The sequence below is a fragment of the Schistocerca serialis genome, chromosome 6 (genome assembly GCF_023864345.2).
Source record: "Schistocerca serialis cubense isolate TAMUIC-IGC-003099 chromosome 6, iqSchSeri2.2, whole genome shotgun sequence".
Lineage (NCBI taxonomy): Eukaryota > Metazoa > Arthropoda > Insecta > Orthoptera > Acrididae > Schistocerca > Schistocerca serialis.
The window spans coordinates 604,266,110-604,278,642 of NC_064643.1; the positions used below are offsets into that span (position 1 = coordinate 604,266,110).

Sequence of the window (12,533 nt, forward strand, 5' to 3'; positions counted from 1 at the left end):
GTGTACTGTTCCTCTGTTTTCGAGAAGAACTACAGAGTTCGACTATTTATTATTGCTGACGTCCTTCAGAAATATTTCAGTTCCAATTTTCTTATTTTCCAGGTTTTTATTTGTCAGCGCCAACCTTAACTCATTGTTGAAGCCTTTGTGAATAGTGTCCAGTTTTTTTTTTTCACAGATTGTCCATTATTTTCTTGGGTACTTGCTGCACTGAATTATTTGAAAGTATAATTTCAGATGGAAATGCCGTGTGGCTAGGGCCTCCCGTTGGGTAGACCGTTCGCCTGGTGCAAGGTCTTTCGAGTTGACGCCACTTCGGCGACTTACGTGTCGATGGCAACGAAATGACGATGATAAGGATAACACAACACCCAGTCCCTCAGAGGAGAAAATCTCCGATCAAGCCTGGAATCGAAACCGGGCCATTAGGTATGACAGTCCGTCGTGCTGACCATTCAGCTACCAGAGGCGGACAATTTCAGATCATATAGGTAAAAAAAAGTGACACCAGTAACCACATAAATGGACGTAGTATATAACAACGCTACAGTGCGTACTGTTTAAACCCAGAAACCGCCTACAGAAATGGTATGTGAATAAGGGTACCTCTCCTTACGTATGCAAGAAGTTTCGTGCAACTCCTGTGCTAGGCCCATGACAGGTTTCCAAACTCACTGAGTGTTGCCGCTCTTCCCTTGATAAATATATGTGGACGCCCATACTTGTAGCGTTGTTGCTTAGCATAGAATTTGGAATCTATAGTTAAAGATCAGAGATTGTAGAATGTGCTCTGAAATATGCGACGGCTCGAAAAATTAGAGTAATAAAACTAAGTACTTCGTTCTGTTTATTAAGAGTGCAACAAATATAAAAAGCGACGTTAACATACAGCTACACCTTTCGACAGTAATAGAATAAAGTCATTTGCGCAAAAAATGTTCATTTTACTTTAAATTCGCCAACCGGTGACACTCCATCCTACCGCTCGTTGTTTCTTTCGCAGCGCCTCCCGCCGCGACGACTTCTCTTGCCACACCAGCTGACTTCTCGTACAAAGGCATGGGCAACTGCTTCCTTCCATTCCAAAGATAACATATGGCTCTAACTAATTTAAATATAGTGTTCAGCCTGATCGTATGCTGATATTTTGAAATGGGAGGGAACAGTTGGCCTAGCTGTTGTACTACAAGACATCTGGTTTGAAAACAAGTGGACACAGCGGAAGAAGAAACACTTTGGCGAGCTAGTGGTACTGTGACGGGACGCAAAAGACGGACACGGGCTGGCACATTAAAGTAAGACAAACATTTTGACCAAAAGTCCAAATATAGTGTAGATGCGTTGATGGTACGCTGCTTGCCTCCATCGTCCCAAATGGTTCAAATGGCTCTAAGCACTATGGGATTTAACTTCTGAGGTCATCAGTCCCTTAGAACTTAGAACTACTTAAACCTAACTAACCTAAGGACGTCACACACATCCATGCCCGAGGCAGGATTCGAACCTGTGACCGTAGCGGCTGCGCGGTTCCAGACTGAAGCGCCTAGAACCGCTCGGCCACAACGGACGGCTCCATCGTCCCGATTAAGAGTCCAGACGTAAAGTATCGACAAGACGTGTAATGAAGGGAGCACAAATCTACACAGGGTCAGTTGTAGTGGAGGCGAACGGTCGACTACGGTTAACTGCAAGAGTTCTAGTAACGTGTAGCGCACTCATAAAGAAGATAGCGAAGAGAAAGCTTGTGCAATCCATTCATCTTCATTATTCAAGTTTTTGGATCCTCACCTAGTCACGTTCACGCAAGACATCGAAGCAATTCAAAAGCATGATGCTAGATTTGCTACCTGTCGGTCAGATCGTTATGGGAGTGTTACCGATGTTACCTTGAGCTAACTGCAAGAGTTCACTAGCCCCAGGAAAAGCAGTTCTCAAAAGTGTCAAAGCGAAATTTTATTAGGATTTTCGAGTGTGCAGCTTTTGCTACCGTAACAGGTGAAAGTCGTAGCAAGGTCACGTTACTTAGCAGACGCGACTTGGGACTGGTGAAGTAGCCGAGGAAAGTCACGATATTTAGAAAAAAATATGAAGTAGGGTCGCTACAGGTAGTTAGTTAATTTTCAGATTCAAACACGCTCAGAAAGCCCAACAATGTGGCTCCTTTAAGCGACTCAGCATCATATTCTGTGTAGATACTTTAAGGGCCCTCTACACACTCAGGTACGTGCACCGACTTGTCTGTACAGACAAATCGGTATGCGTGAGCGAATCACCGACTGAAAAAATTGTCTGTGCCTGTCTGTACGAAATCTTGTGGCGATTGAATGGACACAGACCGCATGTACAGACCAGATGAAATGCTTTAATACTCCCTATGTGGCACTACATGTTTCTGGAATGATTTGGCTCAACGATAAGGGTGACGATACAGCAGAAATTTGCAGATCAGCATACAGTAGCTTCTGCCAGTTGCCAAGTACCATACGGTGTAACATACTGCAAGAACACAAAGGTAGTTAAACCAGTCGTCTTTTTCAATATTTAGCTCCTTCACAAGATTTAGGTACGAAAGCCTTACACGTATTACAAGCCAGTCGTTTGTCTATCTTCTCTGCGCTGAACTTTTTCTTTTTATAACTTCCAAAATATTTGCATTAAACAGAATAAATATCCAACAAGCCATGGTCAAAAAATACTATGCACACTCAGATCACTGATTCAGGACTGTGCGGACACGTGGTTGGCAGGTGTAAATGCGAAATGAGTACCGCGGACGATCGATGCGAACATGACCGAAAAAACCTGAATGCGCAAAGGGGCCTTTACTCGTGTCTTGTCACTTTCCACTCTGACTCGTTGGTACTGAATGAATAAGTTGCATAGGAGCAGGAGAGAGCCAGCAAGGCCGTGCAGAGAAGCTGCTGCCGTAAACAGCAGATACGGCCCGGCGGGCTCGCCACAAAAGAACCGCGACAGACGACGCTGTGGGGCTTCGCACTTCCTGTCGCCCTGGTGACGTTACTCTCTCTCATCCCCTCTTCCTCTCTCTCTTTCTCTCTCTCTCTCTCTCTTTCTCTCTCTCTCTTCTCTCTCTGTTGCCGTTCGGCCGGGTGTAACTCCCGAGAACAACGCCATCTCTGCCCTCCGCTGTCCTAAGGAACGTACTTGCAGCACCCGCCATATTCTAAAAGGAGGGCAGCACGGTAAGGCTATTTGCTTTACAGTTAAAAGGAACGAAAGCTTATGTACGTATCCATAATCTGCAAGTCACTGAAGAGCGTTCGGCGGAGGGTACTTTCGGTACCATTTCGTTTTCCCCTCTTTCCTGTCCCATTCGCGAAAGACGAGTGGGAGAAATAATGGTAGGCTAACCTTTGTTTAAGCTATAACTTTGTGATTCTATTGTAGTGGTTATGACAAAATAGACGTTTCCGACTAAATCTTCGGAGCAGTACGTCCCGTAATGTGTCTCGCGCTCCGCTTAACGCTAAGACTGCGTGAATTCTGTCTGCAGCCTCGGGTGTGATTTCTTGCGATCCAATGGAAGCTCCGAGGATGGATCAAAGGAAAGTTTCAAAGGGAAGAACCATCCAGGCACTTACCTTAAGCTGCCTAACAGCGGAAAATGTTAGACAGGGAGCTGGGCGTCTCAATTGCCGCCCTCCCGAATTTGAATCCAGTGTCTAAACCGCTGCGCCCACTTGTTCGGCGCGAAGCCATCAAAGACGGAGGAAGGGCTCAGAATGCTCAACTTCGGCTTGAGTAGGCAGACTCTCGGCGCGTACTGCGGGTCTGCTTCGTGTATACACTTAGGTGGCAATAGTTATTGGATGCCTTTCACAAGTTAAATGAAATGATAATTAAATCAAGACTCTAGGCTTCCGACAGGCTTTGATATACATCAACGGGGACAGTTGAAAATGTGTGCCCCGACCGGGACTCGAACCCGGGATCTCCTGCTTACATGGGAGACGCTCTATCCATCTGAGCCAGCGTGGGAACAGAGGATAGCGCGACTGCTGGGATTTATCCCTTGCACGCTCCCTGTGATACCCACATTCCAAACTTAATGTCCACACATTACATTCATAGTGCCCCAGCCCATTACACTCATTACGCGAGGCAGACAATCTTATTGAGTCCCGTAAGTGTTCGGGAAATGCGTGTGCATCCGCACAGAAGAAGGAGGTCAATGGCCGGTTAGCCTTAACTATATGAAGACGGTATCTGTTCTTTCGGACATGTCCGAAAGAACGTATACCATCTTCATATCCCCTAGTTAATGTCGCGTCGGACCTCCTTTTGCCCGGCGTACTGCACGAACTCTGTCATAGACTCAACAAGTCGTTGGATGTCCCCTGCAGAAATACTGAGTCATGCTGTCTCTACAGCCATCCATAACTGCGAAAGTGTTGCCGGTGCAGAATTCTGTGCACGAACTGACCACTCGATTATGTCTTATAGATAATAGACGGGATTCATGTAGGGCGATTTGAGTGGTCAATTCATTCGCTCGAATTGTCCAGAATGTTCTTGAAAGCAACTGCAAACAACTGTGGCCCAGAGCCAAGACGCACAGTCTTCCAAAACAACTCATCGACATTTGGGTACATGAAATCTATGGACTGCTCAAAGTAATTATTTACAGTCAGTTACCGGTTCACGTGGACAAGAGGATCCAGTCCATTAAACACAGCCCACACCGTTATGGAGCCACCACCAGCTTGCACAGTGTCTTGTTGACTTCTTGGGTCCATCTCTTCGTGGGGACTGCGCCACACTCGAACCTTGCCACTAGCTCTTACCAGCTGAGTCAGGCACTCGCCCGTCCTGTTCTCTAAGGTCCAACCGGTATGGTCGCGAGCCCAGGAGGTGCGCTGCAGGCGATGTCGTGCTATCAGCAAAGGCACTCGCGTCGGTCGTCTGCTGCCATAGCCCACTAACGCCAAATTTCACTGCATTGTCCCAACGGATATGCTCATCATACACGTTCCACATTGATTTCCGCGGTTATTCCGCGCAGTGTTTCTTGTCTGTTAGGACTGACAGCTCTAAGCGGAAGCGATTGCCGTCGGTCGTTAAGTGAAGGCCGTCGGACACTGCGTTGTCCGAGGTTGTTGTTGTTGTTGTGGTCTTCAGTCCACAGACTGGTTTGACGCAGCTCTCCACGCTACTCTATCCTGTGCAAGCTTCTTCATCTCCCAGTACCTATTGCAACCTACATCCTTCTGAACCTGTTTAGTGTACTCATCCCTTTGTCTCCCTATACGATTTTTACCCTCCACGCTGCCCTCCAATACTAAATTGGTGATCCCTTGATGCCTCAGAATATGCCCTACCAACCGATCCCTTCTTCTAGTCAAGTTGTGCCATAAATTTCCCTTCTCTCCAATTCTATTCAATACCCCCTCATTCGTTATGTGACCTACCCATCTACTCTTCAGCATTCTTCTGTAGCACCACATTTCGAAAGCTTCTATTCTCTTCTTGTCTAAACTATTTATCGTCCACGTTTCACTTGCATACATGGCTATACTATATACAAATACTTTCAGAAACCACTTCCTGACATTTAAAACTATAATCGATGTTACCAAATTTCTCTTCTTCAGAAACGCTTTCCTTGCCATTGCCAGTCTACATTTTATATCCTCTCTACTTCGACCATCATCAGTTATTTTGGTCCCCAAATAGCAAAACTCCTTTACTACTCTAAGTGTCTCCTTTCTAATCTAATTCCGGCAGCATCACCCGATTTAATTCGACTACATTCCATTATCCTACTTTTCTTTTTGTTGATGTTCATCTTATATCCTCCTTTCAAGACACTGTTCATTCCGTTCAACTGCTCTTCCAAGTCCTTCGCTGTGTCTGACATAACAACAATATCATCGGTGAACCTCAAAGTTTTTATTTGTTCTCCATGGATTTTAATACCTACTCCGTATTTTTCTTTTGTTTCCTTTACTGCTTGCTCAATATAGAAATTGAATAACATCGGGGATACGCTACAACCCTGTCTCACTCCCTTCCCAACCACTGCTTCCCTTTCATGTCCCTCGACTCTTATAACTGCCATCTGCTTTCTGTACAAATTGTAAATAGCCTTTCCCTCCCTGTATTTTACCCCTGCCACCTTCAGAATTTGAAAAAGAGTATTCCACTCTACATTGTCAAGAGCTAAGTCTACAAATGCTAGAAACATAGGTTTGCCTTTCCTTAATCTATTTTCTAAGATAAGTCGTAGGGTCAGTATTGCCTCACGTGTTTCAACATTTCTGCGGAATCCAAACTGACCTTTCGCGAGGTCGGCTTCTACCAGTTTTTCCATTCCTCAGTAAAGAATTCGTGTTAGTGTTTTACAGCCGTGGCTTATTAAACTGATAGTTCGGTAATTTTCACATCTGTCCGAGGTAATGCCTGAGATTTGATATTCTTGGCACATTCTTGACACTGTGGATCGAGGAATATTGAATTCCCTAACGATTTCCGAATCTGAATGGCGCCTGCGTGTAAGCCAACTACCATTCCGTGTGAAAAGTGTATTAATTTCCGTCGTGCGGCCATACTGACATCTGGAACCTGTTACACGTATCACCTGAGAACAAATGACAGCTCCGCCAGTGCAGTGCCCTTTTACACCTTGTGTACGCGATACTGCCGTCATCTGCATATGTGCATATCGCTGGCCACCTCAGTGTAGAACTGGGCACGGCTCTCCTCAGTGCGTAGCGGTGACATGCCATGGCCTCCTCCAGACAGTCCGGTCGGACTCCGGCACAGCCTCTGGGCGAGGAAGACACGGCCCAGCCGCCGCAGCAGGCCGGCCGCGAGTGGGAGGCGCCGTGGAATGCCGCCCCCCGCCCACTGACGGCGCTCGCGGCTATCCAGAGGCAATTTACCGCACGGCGCGTCCGTCTCGTACATCGCCTGCGGCCGCCTCGCCGCTTCATTAGAATGCAGACGCTCTTGCTTGTAGCGAAACACGTACGCGGAGGGCTGGAACAGCACGCGTGGAAAGCATTCGGGCGACTGTGTTCGCAGTCGAAGTGCACTGACGCAACGCCTGCTACGTGGAATTACATACTATCGGCGAGACCGTCAATTACACCCATCCCAACATTGAGGATATCGAAATGATCCGACTGACGTACGAGGGGCGTTCAATAAGTAATGCAAAACTTTTTTTTCTGGAAGCAGGTTGGTTTTATACGGGCTTCCAATAAACCATATTATTCTCAACTCTTTTGGCTACGAAAGCCTGTTTTTTATCATAATCTCCGTTCAAAGCGTTCAGTGCGACGGCGTTACCCCACCCTGCTGCGAGGGACTATATGCCGCATGGTCGGCGTCGGAGTCAATGTCTCGTTGCATCAATAACCTCCCTTCTTGTTGCATCAGTAACCTCCCCATCATTAATGTAGTGCTTCCAGCGGAGAGCATCCTTCACTGGGCCAAACAGGTGGATGTCGCAAGGTGCGATATACAGGCTGCATGGCGGATGAGGAAGAGAACAGCAGTCCGTCTTCAGGCCACAAGTGGCCCATCGGGACCATCCGACCGCCGTGTCATACTCAGCTGAGGATGCAGATAGGAGGTACGTGTGGTCAGCACACCGCTCTCCCGGTCGTTATGATGGTTTTCTGTGACCGGAGCTGCTACTATTCGGTCGAGTAGCTCCTCAATTGGTATCACGAGGCTGAGTGCACCCCGAAGAATGGCAACAGCGCATGGTGGCCCGGATGGTCACCCATCCAAGTGCTGACCACGCCCGACAACGCTTAACTTCCGTGATCTGGCGGGAACCGGTGTATCCACTGCGGCAAGGCCGTTGCCGGATGAGGGAGAACAGTCCAATAAAGTTCTGTGGACTCCTCTCGTGTCCGCAGACTTGTGTGAGGCCTTGCGTTGTCATGGCGAAGAAGTTCATTTGCATTTTTGTGGCGACGAACACGCTGAAGTCGTTTCTTATATTTCCTGATGGTAGCACAATACACTTGAGAGTTGATTAATACACCATGAGGGAGAACGTCAAACAAAATAACCCTTTCAGAGTCCCAGAAGACCGACTGGGGGAGAGGGTTTGAACTTTTTCTTCGGAGGAGCGATGGTGTGGCACCAATGGATTACCGTCTTGTTTCCTCTTCGAAGTGATGAGCCGATGTTTCGTAGCCCTTGACGACACTCGACAAAAAATTGTCACGATCAGCCTTGTAACGCGCAAGCAATTCCGCACAAATGGTCTTTCGTTGCTCTTAATGGCCTTCTGTTAGGCAGCGAGGAACCGAGCAGTCACACATGTCTGAGTAGCTCAACTGGTGGACAAGTGTGTCAGCAATGCCGAGAGAGACGCCCAGCTGAGCAGCGATATGTGTGTTTGTGACCTATCGATCACGTTCGAACACAGGTGTGTGCGGCCAGCCAGCACGCCGAATATCTGACGGTTTACGTGATAGTTTTGCGACGATGACACGCGCATCGCCCAACGACTCACCATGCTTTTGTTCACTGCCAGGTCTCCGCACACATTGCGCAAGCGCATATGAATATCTGTGATGCTCTGGCCTTACATCGAGAGAAACTCAGTGACAGCATTCGGCTCGGAAAGCATCTCCCTTACAGACGCAATTTTGAAGGATATGGATAGCGCCGCCACCTATCGGAACTTAAGGAAACTGTAGGGGCTGAAGCGAGAATATTCAACGATGCCCCACAACAAATTAAGCATTTTTCAATTCAACCGAAACTGGCCGAGAAGAAGAAAAATGTGTTGCATTACTTACTGAACGCCTCTCGTATATTGCTTCCTCCTGTGTATCTCTCGCGATTCCGCATTTTTTCCACCGACATTTGCCGAGGGAAAAAATGTGTTGCATTACTTATTGAACGCCTGTTGTAGAATGGACGTCATTTTTAAGTCAACATGCAAAGGCTGCGCACTACGATTTCAGAAATAAGCAAGCTTACGTATGGAAAAACGAGAAACTCTCCACAGATGAACGAAGACTATGGCCACTACTCGATGCTGCCTTCTGGGGTTGTGGGCAAGTGAGGCAGTAATGCCACTACATAAGGGAGCAGAGACGAATGTGGAATCATGCTAACGACAATACGGGCCGCAAGTGGAGAAGTCCACAGACATAAGCGACAAATTGGTACGGTCCGGGGCCTCGGAACAAAATCCTCGAGAACGGCAGAGATACTCAGCTGTCGCACGCTGCTGTCGTCAGGACCTTTGAAAATAGTTGAGGGACGGTGAAACGACGAGTAGCAGACAAGATGGAGGACGTCCACAACTCATCACAGAATGTGGAGGTCGGAGCCTTGACCGTTCCTGTAAAGGAGCATAGGCAGCAACCTGTGGCAGGGTCTGACGACAGAGTACCAGGCTGGTGCAAGCAGGAGTGTTTGGAAGTAGACCGTTCAGTGCACATTGTTGAACTTCAGGCTATGTGTTTCCTTGTTGACGGAATTGTCATTTGCGATTCTAGTGGGCACGGCATCTTCGAGATTGGACCTTGCATCGACGGACAGCTGTCGCCGAGTCCGATGTATCACGGTTCTTGTTACACCAGGCAGATGGTTCTACCCGGATACGCCGTCATTCCGGTGAACTGCTGCAGGAAACAGGCACAGCCGGCCGCTCTGGCCGAGCGGCTCTAGGCGCCTCAGTCAGGAACCGGGCTGCTGCTACGGTCGTAGGTTCGAATCCTGCCTCGGGCATCGATGTCTGTGATGTCCTTAGGTTTAATTAGTTCTACGTCTATGGACCTACTAGGATGACCTCAGATGTTAAGTCCCATAGTGCTTAGAGTCATTTGAACCATTTTTTGAAACAGGCACCGCGCAGAGAACGCTGGCCAGTGGGGTCATTCACTTGAGCTTCCAAGGGACCTACCGTAGTAACAGAAAGCACCACTGCAGCGGATTACTTGCATCCCATTTTGCATGACGGCTTCCCCGAGCGCGATAGTCGTCGTTTATTACGGCGTCGTCCACTTCTCCGTCTACCTTTGAAGAATGTAGAGAAACGTGCTAGACGGCATTTGTGTATGGAACGACGTCACTGGAGACAGGAATGGCACCATATAGTGTTTCGGACTAATCCAGGTGCTGTTTGTTTGAAAATGATGGCCGCATTTTGGTTCGCCGCAGACAGGGGGAGCGGCATCACAGTGACTGCATTCGCGTAACAGATACAGCGCCATCTCAAGGCCTTATGATGTGGGGCGCTATTAGGTAAAACCACAAGTCATAGTTGGTGCATGTCCAGGGCACTGTGACTAGTGTAACCTATGTGAATGACATCCTGCGACCCGTAGCCATAACGTTTCTGCACAACACCCCAGATGCCATTTTCAGCAAGACAATGCACGACCACATGTTGCTGCACGAACACGTGTCTTCATGGTGTCACAGTACTACAGCCTTTTGCCCTGGCACACGAGATTATCAGACCTGTCGCCAATCGAAAACGTGTGGGACATGGTGAAACGACGGGTGCAGCGCGTGACTGAGTACCAACCCCCATAGATGAACTTTGGAACCAGGTGAATGCAGGATGGATGGCTATACCAGAGACTGCCATTTGCGCCTTATACGCGTCGATTCCATCACGCTCGCAACAAGTTATCAGGACCCTTGGCGTACCCTGGGCCTACTAGGAAACAGGACACAAGCTGAAACTAGGTGACTGAAATGATAATCATTTCTGCAGAACGTACTAATGTTCACTTTATGTGAATATGAACGTCCCATATCTAGTAGTTCGTGTTCTGTTTTTTCTAAACATGAATGTAGTTCAGACTAGTGCATCGAATGTTGCAGACTACATTGTCCCAGAGGGGGCACGGCTTCTAGCTGAGTCCGATGTTCACGTACAGTGTCTACTGGAAGAGCAGTATCCTCCAGACTTTTTGTGGAAGTGTGCCAAAGAAAGGAACTGAGGTGCCATTTTAAGCGTTCTGTGCTACATGCCGAGGAACAATCTATTACTGAAAGGTAGCTGCAGAAAGGCAGCATTTCAGGATCCAAAACTTCCTTGATGTTGCTCAGAAACAAACTAATTTACTTCACCTGCCCCATCTGAAATTAAAGACCCAGTCCACCCTCTTCCTGCGCAATAAATTCTGCTCAAGTCCTAAATCCCTACATGGCAACAGTTCCTCCTTACTTCTTACAATATCTGGAGGTAAGCTTTCCCTCTCAAAAGTCCACATCTAACAATGAGGAAAAGTCATCCGAAGGTCTCGCGTGTTGCGTGGTTTCATCTGTATATCCAATGGTACCTTAAATGACCAATCTAGGCATTCCCACATTACGATACTGATTAATTATTTGGGAGAAAGCTGTCGCAGCGATCACTACAGAAGTGGTACGTATTACAGAAGGAAATTTTTTTATCCGTTAGCGCACCAAGTGCGGTCTGCGGTAGCTACAGTCTAGCGTCATCAGTACTGTGCACAAAGTACTACAAACAACCAGACCACGTCCGGTTACAGCGCACCTTCGCAACCATTCACAGATCAGCCCATAGCTACTCGCAACACAAACGCATTATTCTTCTTTGACCTTTCACGCTACTGCACGGCGGAGGCCATGAAAAAGTATACGACTGACGTTTATCTTACCGGCCTGAAGTCAACAAAAACTGGATGTCCAGAGTGAAAGAAAATTATCGCGTCAGATAAACGTGCTATTAAAACTGAAGAATTATGTTTACGCGGATTTATCCCACTTGAATAGCATACTTCTAGCAGGGATATGGTTACTTCTAACAGACACGATTTACATTGTACTATCCTTGGACCGAGGACAGGAAATTCGATGAGATTTCAAAACAATGCATTATCCGCAGATCCGTTATTCCCCATTTTGGCTCTAATATTGGGCCGTTACACACTATTTCACGGGCGTTAATTATTTTGGAGCATTGTACAAACGAAATCCCATATTACTTTAACGAATTTCCCACTGTATTTCCAGAAGAAGAGACTAAACGCAGTTCGCGTCCACATCTGTCGGTTGTACATTTACAGCAATATTTACTGCATTTCTCTGTGGTGGAGGAAATGGGGATGTGACGTAGCTGTCTTTTAGAGGTTTACAGAAGACAAGGAAACAAGCATTTTTGAGGTTACTGCGCCTGTAAAACAATAACACGAAACCAACAAATAGTATGCTCCTACATCGTAGTTGCCCACAATGTAGCTTCGTCAATAGAAGTATTCTGTGTCTCTAGCTATGTTCTTGTGTTTTGCCGACGGAAAGCACAGTTTTGTACTGGCTGTTATGACCTGCTGTATGAGCGAATGTCTACAAATATGTCGCTTGTTCGTGTGTGTGTGTGTGTGTGTGTGTGTGCGCGCGTGCGTGCGTGTATCGACGGAAAACAGTGCTGCACGTAGAAACGCCACAATAACATGCGTCAAACAAATTATAAAACAAAGGATATAGAAAATGTGTATGTGATAATGTAGCATTAAAGGCCAAAACGCGTTGTAATGAAGACACTGCAATGTATACTGTTGTGG

General features: G+C 47.1%; 1 protein-coding gene and 1 pseudogene across 4 annotated transcripts in view; both read right to left on the reverse strand.

Annotated features, from left to right (window-relative positions):
• Positions 1–12,533, reverse strand: part of LOC126485139 (uncharacterized) — a 504,509-nt gene that overhangs the window by 321,125 nt on the left and 170,851 nt on the right. The gene's annotated exons all lie outside the window — the stretch shown is intronic.
• Positions 7,719–7,836, reverse strand: LOC126485373 (5S ribosomal RNA; annotated as a pseudogene).